This window comes from Myripristis murdjan, chromosome 3 (assembly GCF_902150065.1).
Source record: "Myripristis murdjan chromosome 3, fMyrMur1.1, whole genome shotgun sequence".
NCBI lineage: Eukaryota > Metazoa > Chordata > Actinopteri > Holocentriformes > Holocentridae > Myripristis > Myripristis murdjan.
The window spans coordinates 35,769,991-35,784,859 of NC_043982.1; the positions used below are offsets into that span (position 1 = coordinate 35,769,991).

Genomic DNA, 14,869 nt, shown 5'->3' on the forward strand with positions numbered 1-14,869 from the left:
CCGTACAGAGCTTTATTACGGTTTCGGTCCAGCTGTGTGGGGATTATGTACACATGCACACTGCACAGAGGAGCTTTTTAAATTCAGACACACACACAGCGGCCCATCAGTTGTTACTGTTGCACATTCTTGTTGTGTGTTTTTGTCATTGGAACCATTTTTTTCCTGTCTGCACAATGCGATTTTTAAAATATTTTTAGTGTAGATGGTGAAGTGAGGCCAAGCCAAAAGCTGTGAAGGAGAGGAGTTAGGTTTCCATATCTCTCAAGACATTCCATTGATATTCTTCACTTCCTGTGGGACTTGTCAATCTCACACGGCGGAGTCACTCAGAGGCTCTGAGACGTTTACGGCCATACATTCTTTTCTCATTTGTCTTCACCTAAATTCCTGAACGTTGCATAACATCCTTCCACTACCGGCACAATGCAGCCAGTCAGGATGCTAAACAGCATGATAATGATTATTGATGGCAGTGTCATATTTTATAGGGTCTGCATCGCTCTTTGTCACGTCACCTGACCGCAGGATGTTTATAGTCGTTTGAGTTGCATTGAACGGGGAATTGTTCAAAGAAATGCATTCATGTCCGCTGGCATTTGCTCTCATCAGGAAACTTGTAGTAGCAGCGCTCTTAAATTTGGGGAGGGAGAGCTCAACACCAGATAATTGTGTTTAGCATTACCCACTAAGGCTATCTTGATCTTTATGGCCAAATCCATAGAGCTACTCTTGGCTTTTTATGGCTTTTTAACAACAGAATATTGATCCTCATCCACATTTAATTCATGCTGTAGACATTTAGTCATCAACACAAAAGTTATATTATCAATCGTGGCTTTAAAATATAAGTTGAGAATTCTGCCGGTGTTTTCTGCATCAGTGCCGAGTTGAAATTCAGAGCTAAAAGCCAAGTTCAGAGTCACTAGCATGACAACAGTCTCCTCGACAGGTAGTCCTAAGCTGTGTTTTACTGCCTCCCAGGAATGCCATTCACTGGCGTGTCTCCACAGTTAATGTGTAAGCACAGTGGGTTAATCTCCAACGCAGCAACACGACTGAGTGGTTTTGAGTGCAGAGGAGCAGCCTTTAATTGTTTGCACAGGAAGATTGCGTATCTGCCCGCTGGTGATTGATGCCAAAACTGGACCCGGGGCGCTACTGCAGAGAGAGAGAGAGCGAGAAAGATACAGACAGAGAGAAAGAGACGGGGAGGAGTGGAACGGCAGCCAACATTACCTCATCCCAATAATTCATTTTCATTTCCGTGTAGCGATTGATTTAGGTTATGTACAAATGCCACACAGGAAATCTGTTTGCCTTTTATGCTGCATGCAATGAGTGAATCTGTCTTTGCCATTCAAACGCATTCCCAAAATCATGCTTGGGCTTTTTCAGAGCCGTTTTTTTTGCATTGTTGCTTGTGATAATTCAACACAGAGTTTTGCTATTTTTGTGAGGTTCTCTGCAGCTGGTGACAGTGAGCAGTCTTGACCTCTAACTGGAGTTAATGTCCTCTCACCTTAGTGTAAAGAACATTTAAGTTAAACTTGACCACACGGCCATGGGTCACTGGAGTTAAGAATGCTGTCTCTGCCGGCTTAAGGAAAGGACAGAAGCTATTAAGTGAAAGGATGGAGAGATTACTTTGCTTCAACAATAGATGTTTCTGTATTGATCTGCATGGCCTCTTTTGAGTGGGCACAATTGCCTTAATGATGTTTGTGTAGCTGCTGCTCGGGTCGTACAGTATGAAAAGCTTCTCCGGCACATCTTTGCACTGAGTCGGCCCACTTACTTCACACACGCCTCTTCCATCTGAGGGAGCAACCTTGACCTACAATCCTCGTGCTTACAAATGTCAAGTTTTATAGCTTACTTCATGTTCCAGCTGCTGTTATAAAAGAGGTATTAAAGGGTCAGCAAGCTGGTGGATACTGTACAAAGTTAAAGCCAGCAAGGTGGGGGGCCCATTGTCACATCACGTCGAGCGGCCCAGAATTCCTCGCAGCACCCGTTACCACAATTATCACAATTAAGGGCCATGGGCTATGTAGACAAACAAGCATAGTCTAGATGAAACTCTTTTAGGGAGGCTAATAAGTGGTTGGAGAGGATTCTTGGCCAAAAGCCAAGAAAGCAAATATCTATACTAGAAATATGATACTCTGTAAAGCTTTAGTTATCCATGGGATCCTCAGCAAGACTACTTTTTCTCACACACACTCACACTTGGGAGCCACACACTGCAATTACAAGTCTTACAAGTTATCAGCAGAGGTGGACATACTGTCTTTCCTGCCCGGCCGGTGGTTGCTACAGTTCATCACTGAGAAAACGACGATATCAAACTCCAAGACAGTGTTGACCTGCTGTGCCGCCCTCAGGTGAACAGCACACAGTCACTACACAGAGCAGAGAGCAGAGACCTTTTCTAATGACTGTGAGCTGCGACGCAAACTCACCCCCAAGGCCCAAAGCATGCAGAAAGACAGTAGGTTAACTCCTGATTGAGGATATCACTTTACAAGAAGGTCTTAATCCTCCTGGAATCCTGCCAGCAACAGTAGTTTGCTGTTAAGATCCTGACAAGCCCTGTCACTCAAGTGCTCCAGTTAATAAAACTCAGTTTGATGGAAATGGAAATGAAGACTCAGAACATAATAGCAAAGTGTTGGTATGCTTTGTTCAGCACCAGGAGCTATTGCTTTTACATTGTGCACGGCTGTGTTTTTTTTTTTAGTTTTGTGTAAGATTTATTGCACATGTTACAGATCACTCTTGGGTTGCGCAATTAAGGGAAGTTGTTTTCATGTTTAATTAACCGAGCGATGTAAATAAATAGACTGGACCTGTCCTTATCTCCCTCTCTCCTCCTTTGAGCTTAAATTGACGCTCCAGAGTGAACATTAGTATGCAAGTGCCTGTGAAATATGACAAAAACTTCACCTGCTGCTGGCCTGGCTCTTATCTGCTGTCCGTCATTCCTGACATTGTTTACAGGTTTCTGCCACATAATGCCTGACTTTACATTAACTGTCTAAATTCCTGCGCCTACACACACATGGTGCACTGGAACAAAACAAACAAAAAACGAACAAGAGAAAAAAAATTAAATCACTGATTGCACTTGTTTGATCAGTTTTTATGTTTATATGTGTTAAATGGTATGTGGGACATTATGTTGTCATGTCTGTCTGTGTGTTGGCTTGTGAGTGTGTGAGTGTGTGTCTGTATGTGCCATTTTCATGCGTACAGTCATTCAAGAATAATGCATAGTAAAAAGTTTATGATTACACCACAGGTTCCTGTCTCGACATGATCTGATTACAATTTAGATCAACTTCCTAAATGTTTTTGCATATTACTGAGAAAAATGGAAAATGATGCGGCTCATTTAACGTTTAGCTGTGCAACTATTAATTACAACTATACCGTACTATGACTAGAAATTCATTTTTGTGTGTTTCTCTGTTGGAGTTTTGTCCCACACTGCTCATAATGATAGTCCAGTGTGGAAAATGTCGTATCCTCTGCCTCGGAGAAAAGATCGCCGTGTTTGCTCGACACAATGTTATAGTTTACCTCTACTGCTATTTTTACTTGTACGTGACATTTCTTCACTGAGCAAACAGCCTTGACAGATTGATACGTGAAGGAATGTTCCTGAGCTGGTACTCTATAGGGAAAGGCTTGGCAAAGTTTTGAGATAAGGGGTTGATGGTATACCTTTTATTCTTTTTTTTTTTTTTTTTGCTCCAGTTTTTGACTTCTAGCCAGACGTCAGGAGCCCTCTTCCAGCCTTTAACGACTACTCAGGCTTTGAATCCAGATGTCAGCCTGTCAAGACTTTTGCTTTTCAGGTGTTTACTTCACACCGACGCCGGGTTTCAGGGCGTGATGCAGTATAAAACCTTGAAGGATATATTGTGAAACTGTGTAAATGAATTGTATTTAATTTGGAGGTGTTGTGAGAGTAAAACATTTAAATTCAGATCGGTGTATGGCAGCAGTGAAGGACAGGACTGTATAACTCTTTGAAAAAAATGGTAGCGGGAACACCTGGTTGATCTTCAAAATTGAAACTGATGGAAATAAAGACTGCTCCTTTGTTCTTTTGCTTTTGAGAGAGAGAGAGAGAGAGAGAGAGAGAGAAAACGCAGCTTCATATAAACACTGCAGTCTGTCTGCTCCTCAAGGGTCAGCTGGCAGGTTGTGGGGCTGTAGTGCTGCAGGTCTATCACCAGGATCTGCTTTCGAAGACCAAGGAGTTGTCACTTGGTATTATATTAAGAGCAGTGTGTATGTGTGTGTGTGTGTGTGTGTGTGTGTTTGTGTGTGTGTGTCAGCGGGCCACTTCAAGGGCCCTGCACTGCAAGGCAAAGAGGTGTTGCTGCAGGCATCAAAGGATATGCAAACACATGCTGTTAATGCACACACACAAATTAATGGATCGAAACACAGGTATAATCAGCCAGCCTCTAAAAACTCAGACATCCATTAGCTCCCAGGAAGGTTTATTTCCTCTGTCTGTCGGCTTTGTTCTCTCTTTCCTGTGGATGAGGGCTTTTTACATTCAGTTGAAATCTTTTGTAAACTCACCCCTGTCCCAAGTGAGACACATGAAGAGTCTGTGTCCATACGGCTCACAGGAAGACAGTGGGTACTGCTTATTAGACTTCCAAAAAATGACAAAAAGTTATTCCATACAGCTCAATGCAGCATGATCCAAGTCTTCCTAAGCCAATGATCTCATCAAAGGCTGCAGTGGAGGTTTATGCTGAACATTAAAGGGTATGAGTAAAGCTCCTTTCATTGCAGGATGCTATCACAGGGCTTTGGAAGCCATGCTGCACAAGACGTATGGAGGAATATTTGTTGTAATTTTTTGCCCTTTTTGGAACGCTAAAAAGTAATATACATTGATTTCATTTTATTTGCAAAGTCTGCTATGCTCACCTCCCAGTGAGTTATATGAACAGAGACTCCTCACCTGTGTTTGAACTGGCTCAGGGGTGAGAAGATAACCGTAAAAGTTTCATTTTTGATGAACTGTGCCTGTAGCAGCTGGGACGGGGCCTCTAGTTCTTTCTCGCTGTATCTGGAGAAACAGTCTTGAGTTCAATTACTAGTTGGATTATTGTTAGATTTTTTTTTTTCACTGTTAAAGTATTCACAAATAGTGCATGTAATGGAGCTGCAGGCCTTGTTGGGCCAGCGAGTGTTGGAGCTCCTGTTGCACTCTCCAGTGTTCCCGGCCAACAGAAACACTCCCTGTGTGAGTCAGCCCAGATCAGAAGTTTCACCTCTCAACATCGCGTTCACCGCTACCTTAATACACACTCTCTCACACACACACACACACACACACACACACACACACACACACACACACACACTGTTGCACATTTATACCATCTCCCCAGAGTCCCCCTAATACTGCGTAGGATTAGTGTGTATTACGGGATCTCCCCCAACTGGGCGGGGTCAACTGAGATTTACTGTGCTCTGACAGCGGTTGTTTTTCCTTGTCTTGGACAGAAAAAGACCGGATGAGAGAGATGGGAGATGATTGAGCACCGTTCACCCAGTGTGTCCCCTCTGTTTAGTGTAAAATCATGTGTTTGCGGAGGCGAGGTGAAACCAGGGTAAAGAGTACAGTACTGGCCAGGGTGAGTGCTTACACAATGGGCTGGGCCTCCAGGTTGTACTCAGTGGATGAGTAATGGGCAAGGTGCAAGTCTGAAGTGCCATAGTTTGTTTACCGATCTGTGTGAGCCTTCGGTTTAAGCAAAGTAGCAGAAGTTTTGGACTGAAGTAACACACAGACAGTCCAAGTCCGACCACAAAAGCTCCAAGTACACGTCTGTCGTAGTTACACCGACAACAGAGTGGCTATAAATTGTGAAACGGAGCAGGGTTGGGAAGAAATCATTGGGATTGTTTGTGATCTAGGCTTAAAGGAGAAATACACACTAAAACTCCTATTACAGGCACAGGATATTTGCAGTGGAGCTGTGATCCAGTGTAGAAAAATAATCTGAAACGTTTGGTGTCAGTCCCTCAGAAACAAATAGCAAGGGCTTCTTTATACATATTATATATCATTATTCTGCATTTAAATGGGCTGTTGAAGTACTGGGAAAGTCAGATTTCCCAGATTTTGTATGTAAAATTTATATTTTTTACTAGTACCACTGAGAGACGGTTTAAGTGAAATTTGGGATTTGAAGGTTTTAAATAACACGGTCTTTACCTGACTTGACACAGCCTTAAAAAATAGGCTCCTTCAGAAACCATATCTATTTCTTGTAACTATACTATTTTTTTTGTCATTTGCAGTAAAATCACAGACTCACACTGAAATGTGTTTTTACTCTTTTGGGCCACAACTCCAGTTAAATTCCAGTTTTGATTCAGCCGTTCCCATCCAGTGTAGTATAAACACAATCGACAGCTGCTAAAGGTTTTAACATGATTGTTGTTACTGGAGATGAAGAGCGCCAACAGCTCCTGCTGTTTCCCCTCAGCGTTTTTATCTCACCACCGTGGTGCCAAGCCATTTTTTTTTTTTTTGTGTGTGTCTCTGAGATATTGTTTACATGAAGACTGGTACCACTGCTTGGCCAAAGGGAGGCTTCGCATCAGCCAAGATTTCATACAGTTCCCATTTTGCCAACCTGTCTGAAAAAAAAAAAAAGACTAATTGGACAGAAGTGCTGGTACATTGGCAGGGACAGTTTGAGGTCAAAGGTTTCAGAGAGATTTTAGTCGAGCCAAATCATCGCGGGGCTCAAAGGGGTCAAAGTGATTTGTTTAACCTAGCTGATGGGCTTTGTGTTTGTGTTTGGTGTGTCTTGTTGGATCAAATCAAACCAGACAAAAGGTCCAGATAATACTGGGCTGTGATTGCGCACCTGTAGCTAGCTGTGATCCTATTAGGAAGTCAGTAAGTTTCATTAGAGCTCATAGAGGTGCTTTGCATCTGCAAATAGACAACAAACAGCCGACTGTCACGTTCAATCTGAGTCAAATTCTGAGTCGTTTGCGGTCCTTGTATGAAATAGTGAGGGTATGTGAGGGTTTTTTTCTTTTAATGTCAAGGTTGTATGAATTGGCATACATCAACAAGAGTAACTAAACCTGTCACAGTGTCTTGTGAAGCCCACATTGGTTTTTGTCAGCAGGATCTGTGGCTGCCTCGGCCTCAGTGTCTTCTCTGTCTCTGCCAACTCGTCACTATAACACAGATGCTGCAGCCCAACAATGTGCCTGTGTTTGTGTCCTCTCACAGGCTCTTTATTTAGGCTAGGGCATGCAAGAGTTTTCAGATGCCTTGTCAGCAACACACACACACACACACACACACACACACACACACAGAGCACAGTCAGCGCTCGTTGCCAGACTCCACCAGCTGCCGTGGCTACACCTGCACCTTCACCAGAGTGTCAGATTGGCAAAGAGTTAAAAAGAAAGGACTTGATTCTTTGCTGGAGACATGCCACATGATCTGATAATCTGAGATCCTTGATTTTAAGTAAAGGGAAGTCACTCTGGTGTGTCTGTGGCAGTAATGGCTCTGTGCGAGTTTGTATTTTGCAGTGGAAAAGGCTCAGTGTTTTACTCTCAGCTGTGCTTTGTCTCCAGCGTGATTGAAAAGCCAGTTATGTTGCAATTTCTGTTTTGTGTCTCCTGTTTCTCTGAGTTGACATGCAGTCACACAGAGAGACAATCACACACACACACATATGCATACACACACATCATCAGCCCCCCCTCTGTGGCCTTGATTTTGTCAATCTGCAGCTGGCTGGTTGTTGCTTTTCCCCCGGCGTCCCTCCTTAGCAACTCTGTGCTGCCCCGATTGTGTGAAGGAGCGGATGTGCAGGACTTGTTTTAAAAGCCCTTTGTGGATGCTCAGTCATCCCCTTCCCTCTCTGGTGCTTTCCTTCTGGGAGGGAGAACGAGACCTTAGAACATTCCAGAAACCTCTTGTCCGATTCTGTTTTCCCCAAAATGTTAGATGTAACAAAAAAAAAATCTGGGCTGTACAGGCTCCAACAGCTAGGGGCCGGCTTGATAAGTTGGTTTATTTATCCTTTTTATCTGTTTCTATGAAAATACCAAAGGCAAACAGAAAACCGGACTTAACACTAGCCACAGGTTCAATTTGAAACCGGCTCCTTCTCTCCCTTCTGCACACGTGAACCATTTCCCCCGACTGATTTTCCATTCTCGTGATTTTGAGTATCAATAAAGTCTGTTACGTAAATGTTGAAAGCACACCCTCTTCTCCACACTTGTAAGTTATATAAATCCACGGCGCTGACCTTTGCGCCGTGAGGCTCACATCTGGCAGCGTGGTTTGTAGCCGACCTGAGCTCCCCATATGTCCAGATGTGGCGCAGTAAAGCCGAGTGTGAAAGCACACACATCTGGAAAGGAGCAGGGCGGGAGTAGAAAACATGACGGACGTCACCCTGGAGTCAGTCGCTCATGGAAAGACCATCCCAACAGGCCACATGCTGCACTGTACATTTTCCTGTAATTTATCTTGGTTTTCCTGGTACTATTTAAAAAAAAAAAAAAAAAAAAAATTGATTCAAGCAGCGGGTGATCAACTTTAGCAGCTCAGGCAGTGATGCAGACAAAAACTTTTTTGGCGGATAAGTCATTGACTTTTATACCCATGTAACATAACACAGCAGACAATGAAAAGGTGTCAGGTGATTTTATGTTCTTCCTTTTTCTCACTCCTTCCTTGTTTTCTGTTTTCTTTTTTTTTTTTTTTTTTCCGTTCCCCTCCTGTTGTTCGGCAGCAGTGCAGCGGTAGGTCGGCCCTCCCCTGGCCCGTCCCAGCAAGAAGAAGTGTCACCACCATGCTAAGAATAAAGCATTTGTGTTTCTGGGAATGTTGTCTGACTCATTAACTGTCCCCAACAATGGCTGTGAGGAGGCACTGCGGTGTGTTTTGTGAGTGCAGATGTGGTTCCCACCCACCATAAAGCCCGTAACAGCCTGCATCTCCGCTGTCTGCCAGACATCACTGCCCCCATTCAATAACCCTGGCCTTGTAGGCATCAAGCGTAAAAGGACCGTGACAAAATAAGGGGTCAAAACCACTTTCTGAAGGCGTCATTCTGTGACATTTTGCCCAAATTATTCCTAGTTTTTGTGTCGTGCTTTTATCTGTTACCTGGGAGAATTTCTTTTTGTTTGCCAACCTGAGGGCAGAACGCAGGATTAGAGGCAGACCAGCAGCCTTTGAGCTGGTTGGGATTCAGTGCCTTGCTTAAGGGCACTGCATTGGAAAACGTCAAAGAAACCAACGCACGGTGGGCAGCACAGAGCCCGAGCCCACTTCGTCCAGTTGAAAGACGATCGATTAAGCCACCAGGCGCGCCCTGCCGTCTTTCTTTTTGTATTTGACATCGCAGACATGGCTAAACACATCGCTTTGTGTTGCAGGGCAAAAATAAGACTCGATGAGGAGAGGGGAGTGAGGTCAAACAGCCTAATTAGCGCTACTTTGAGTTGTGATGAGGTCAAGTCACGGGGAAACCGAGCTTTTTGGATTATGTAATTACCACTTAAATCCAGCCAAGGCGTAACCTTGCATTTTCTTTCGCAGTCTGTTTGCATTGTATTGTATTGCTTAGTATTGGTATCGTGTTGCGTCTGTGACGGCAGAAAACACGCCTGCATGTGTTTACTTTGTGCACCTCTGCTCCCAAACAGACGTGTGTCGTTTAAGAGAGACGACGTGAAGGGGACAGATATCCCAGGATTGGCGTGCGATTGGACAGAGTCCCGCCGTTTGTGTCTGAGATCTAACTAATTGGATTGACCTCCTTTCGGTCTTGACCATGTGGGTTAGCTTTAGCGTAGTGACTGTACTAAGTCACTCTCCTCACTTGGCCTCTGGCTATATTGTCTTACCTCAGCTAGAACTTAGCATTAGCCTTGTGTTGGCTAACTAATGCTTGACATGTGGCCTATGTGCAGCGTGGACTCATTACTGATAGGACCACCTGTTCTGGCTTTTCCTCAACATGGCCAACTAATGGAGGGAGCTTTACCAATATGCCCTGTTCCTTCCAGCCATATGGGCATATCTGGAGCCTCTCTGGGGATTTTTCTTGGTTGATTCCTTACCCTCCTCGGCAGGGTAGACAAATTAATTGATTATTTCCATTACAAAATTCATTAGCAGCTGTGCCCCAAACACTGCGTGACAATGTTCGGCACACGGCTTTGATTTATTGAAAGTTTCTGGCTTTAGAGGCATTTCAGGTCAGGCCAGATTGTGGCACACTGCAAAAACGCAAAATCTTACCAAGATTATTTGTCTTATTTCAAGTCAAAATATCTCATTACACTTAAAATAAGACATGATCACCTCAGAAGTAAATTGTTTTTAGACAATTTGCTTGTTTCACTGGCAAAATTTGCCAGTGGAAAAAGTGAAAATTCACTTGAAATAAGAGAAAATTTGCTAGAAACAAGAAACAAATTTTGCCAATGGAACAAGCAAATTTTCACTTGTTTCAAGAGACAATTGTCTAAAAACAAGTTACTTCTGAGGTGATCATGTCTTATTTTAAGTGTAATGAGATATTTTGACTAGTAATAAGACATTTTTGACTTGAAATAAGACAAATCTTGGTAAGATTTTGAGTTTTTGCAGTGCACACATTCATTTTCAAACCAGGCTCATGAACAGTTCAGGCAGTCATTTACAAACCAGGACCAGAAATATAGTGCATCCTAATGTGGAATAAGATCAGAGGGACGATCGCAAAGATGTCATGGATCATGAAACGTGCCCCAGAATCTGTGTATTTCAAAGGCATGCCGAAGGATCTGTTTTCCTCCGTCTCAAGAGCCCTTAAAAGACACGGAAACGCAGCGGAGGAGATTTTTTCCGCTGCCACAGTTGGGCGCCCTGAAAATTCAGTCGAGCTCTCCCCCACACGAGCCTTAACTCAGTAACCTTCTGTTCCCGTTCACCGACGTGAAATACTCTCCAAATATTTTTTTTTTAATGGACAGTGTGAACATGTGCGTTTGACATCTTACAGGTTCACATCGCCACGTTGTCTGTTGCAAAGCATCAATCTTCTCGCTAATTCCCTGCAAAGCCTCGGCAGAACCTGCACTGCCACATTCTAACGCGCAGAACGTCCTGCATGTTTTCCGGCGCGGTAGGCTAACCTCGTCCCGCCGCGTGCAGTCAGCTTCGCGCGTTAACTTGAGAAACTGGGAAAGCCGAGGCCCAGCTTCGGCACGCAGTGACTGATCTATAATAACAATTAGCAATAGCTTCGCACTGTTAGGATAAGGGGGACTTTTGGCTTTATAAACACTTGAAGAGAGCTAGGTTTACATTTCTGCGGCTGCATAATCTTCCCTGTCCTGTACTGTATCGCCTGGAGCCGTTTTCCTGACATGGCCCACGTGAAGGGTCGAACAGCTCTCCTTTCATCTTCCACGTGAACATTTTTTTTCTTACCCTAAATGCTTTTTTTTTTACTCGAGTGTTTTGAATTTTTTTTCAGTCTCTCGGTGAATAATGAGATTCTTTATGCTAAAGGACATGGAGATCCTGTTACAGGCTGCCGCTGGGGGTGTGAGAAATGAAAACAAGTCTTGTGATGTCCAAAGATATTTTAATGTTGCCTTTATGACCCTTTGTAAGACTTAAGTAAATTGCACGTCTAGGTGGTGTCCTATGAGTGCAGACATTTCTTCGATCACAGCTGCAGCAAAAAAAAAAAAAAAAAAAGATGAAAGAAATGAGTCTGAGGAGTCTCTTTCACGTTGTGTTTTGTTGTGTCAGGTGGCTTTAAAACAGCACGAGAAATGATTTCGCCGCATCTGATCAAATCATTTGTTTCAGCGTGTTATTTCCTGACTTTCTCTTTTTCTGTAGTCTGTGAATTGGGACGTGACTCCATGTTTTCCAGGACAGTGAGTCCTCACCCCTCACTCCCCCTCAGTATTACATTCCATTTCACTGTATGGCCGCCAGATTTGGGAAGCTTCTTTCTGCGCCTTCCGCATTTCCTCTCTTCCTGCTGGTGTCTGGACTGTTTTTCCTTTTCCCGCCTTCTAGTGAGCCTCTGCCCTTTTTTTGTGTAGAGGGCAGCTTTAGATATATTCTGTGTCTGTGTGGGCTATCAGCTCAGATGGGGATTCTGCACGCAAAAAAAAAGAGATAAAGTTCATCTGTGGGCTGAGTGTTTGGAATATTCTAAGATTTATTCCAAATGAAGATGTATGCGATCTCCACGCAAGTGTTGATAGTCAGTGATAGATAATCCTCTGCGCACTCCTCTATCACTGTTAAAATGTCCTAAATGGATGCATTGCTACTTGCACTTACGCAGTTACTCACATGCACACAGGGAGAGTGTAAGGGGTTGGATTAAGGTTTCTCCACTCGCCTTGAAATCTGTCACCACTCCATAAATCCAGCCTCCGAATCCTCATCTCACACTTCCACACTCAGAGAGACGACTCCATACACAAATCAGTCCAGTATGTACAGCGTACGGCGCCCGGCGTTGGAGATTTACATGGCTCTGCCTTGTTCTTCATCCTACAGTTGTCTGAAGTTATCTAGTTTTACAATAATCCATCTTCTCCAAATCTTTATGGCAGATCGTAATCTCGCTTTGACAAGAGTAAACTTCAGTTACTGCCTGGCTGGGAGTTTACTTAGACCCAGTTAACATTTCACATTATATGTTGGAGCTGTTTTTATAGCAAAAAGATTAAGTGCTGCAGATATTGATAAGAACATTTCAGGCAAAGCCAGCAAAATCAGCAGTCAAAGCAAGTAATTTGTCAAAAACAACGGGATCGTGTGTTGTCCTTGGAGAGAAATGATTTCTTTCTCTTTTGAAGCAAAAATGAACTAACGTTAGTGTGCGGTCATTTCTTGGTTAAGAAGTTTTTGCTCTTATTTCTTTACTTCAGACAGCCAGTCAAATTACAAAAAACCTCCTCGTCGTACTTGAGCAGATCGTTGTTAATGCAACCTAAGCTGCTGCAGCAGGTCATCCGAGCAACTCGCTGGCATTGAGAATTTCCATATTGACACAGGCTTGGGGAGTGAGTGGGATTAGTGTTTGCAGTAAAAGATAGGCCTGTTTTCCTAATGGCTGAGCACATTTACTTAGTGCTTGTCAAACACATCCTATACAGGGAGGCAAATTGACTCAGGTCACTCAACCCTTTGACATCATCAAAGCACACCGGGGACTGGAATGCTACTGCCCCTGCCCCAATTAATGACATTACCATTCTCTGCTTTGATTTTTGTGTGTGTGTGTGTGTGTGTGTGTGTGTGTGTGTATGTTGGTATGTGTATGCGTGCTGTATGTCTCTGCCAGTTTGTTTGTGTGTGTGTGTGCATGCATATATGCATTATGCGTGCTTGTGAGTATTTGCGTTGGCTCTTTCCAGCATTCTGTGCATGTTGTATGGCAGTGAGAAGGGCCGTCAGCCTCAGCCCAAGTGGTTTTGGATCGCAGATGAAATACCTCGTCCTCGCCAGGCCAAGAGCTGGGCTGTGGTTCTCGCAGTGTTTTCTGAACCGCTGTCTCACACTTGAAAAATGCCTGTCGTAGAGAATCCACGGTGCCGTTATTGGATGGGACTCTGTAGATTTAGATCAGAATCCTGTTTTCCTAGGTTTGAATTTCATCGAGAAAACTTCAGATGTGACCAAATGACTCTAGCCTAACTTATCCCCACTGTGAAGTCTGTAGCCGTATTTGGAACATCACACTAACCCCACCCATTCATTAAAAACATGCATTTAGAGGAGAAAGTGTCAATGCAGACGGCTTGTGCTGTACAGGATGTGCTCTTACGTCAGAACATGCAGGCTTGTAAAGTCCGGTGCCAGCCAATATGGTGCTTTTAACTCCAGATCATTTGGTGTCACTATGTCAGCCTGAGCCGACATAAAGACACCCGCTGCCCACCTCTTCACAGTGGTGTTGCTCATATGGGAAAGTAATCAGCGCGATTGTCATTTTTCATGTGCCGGTTGGCCCTTTTTTGTTCGTACGGCTGCTTTAATGTCTTTTGCAACGCTGTTCATTGTCCTTTCGATGTGGGTGTGTACCAGTAAAGTTGAAGGTCAGCCTTTAGGACGTTATGCAATGACACGGCTTAAATCAACAGTTACCAGTAGCCTGTACCTTTCTTTTTTTCTTTTTTTTTTTTCAGAAGAACTGCATATTTTAGGGTTGGGGGAGAAAAACCAATTCACGCAAGAGCTGTGATTTTTATCATCTGCGATTTTAATCGATTCACAAATGCCAAAAATCGATTCATTCATTTTTTTTTCAGTCACATGGTTTCAGTGCTCTCACAGCTAAATACACTACAAGCAGCTGTGCCGCGAGGCCACAGTGCAGCCAGAGTGCAGTGCTGAGTATTGATGGGCTGAACGGGCAAAGAAAATAACTCAGTCCATAGCCTGTTTCGGTTCAAAAGCCATACACCCTGCAGCGTTGGTAGTAATGTAGGGTTTCCTGTAGGAGGTCCAGGATACAATTGGCTTGGCGTTTAATATTGGCTGGACATTAATATTTTCTTTTGCTGCTCAAAAGATCTGCAAAAGCTTCAGCTGATTAGCCAAACCTCCTTCAGTCAGTAAAGTATGCCGTATATGTAAAAAATGGTAAATGGTAAAATGTGGGAAACGTTTTAGCCGCTGTGGCCCCGGTGGAGCTTGAGAAAGGCGGACCTGCTGTTGCTGACAGGATGAAGCTGGTGTCACATTCGTACCTTCTATGTTGAGTTCAGGGAACTTTAAAGCCATACTGACTTCAAAAATAATGTAAAAAGA

At 43.6% G+C, this 14,869-nt stretch overlaps 1 protein-coding gene across 4 annotated transcripts in view; it reads left to right on the top strand.

The window, feature by feature from the left end:
• Positions 1-14,869, top strand: part of myo9aa (myosin IXAa) — a 116,107-nt gene that overhangs the window by 27,020 nt on the left and 74,218 nt on the right. The gene's annotated exons all lie outside the window — the stretch shown is intronic.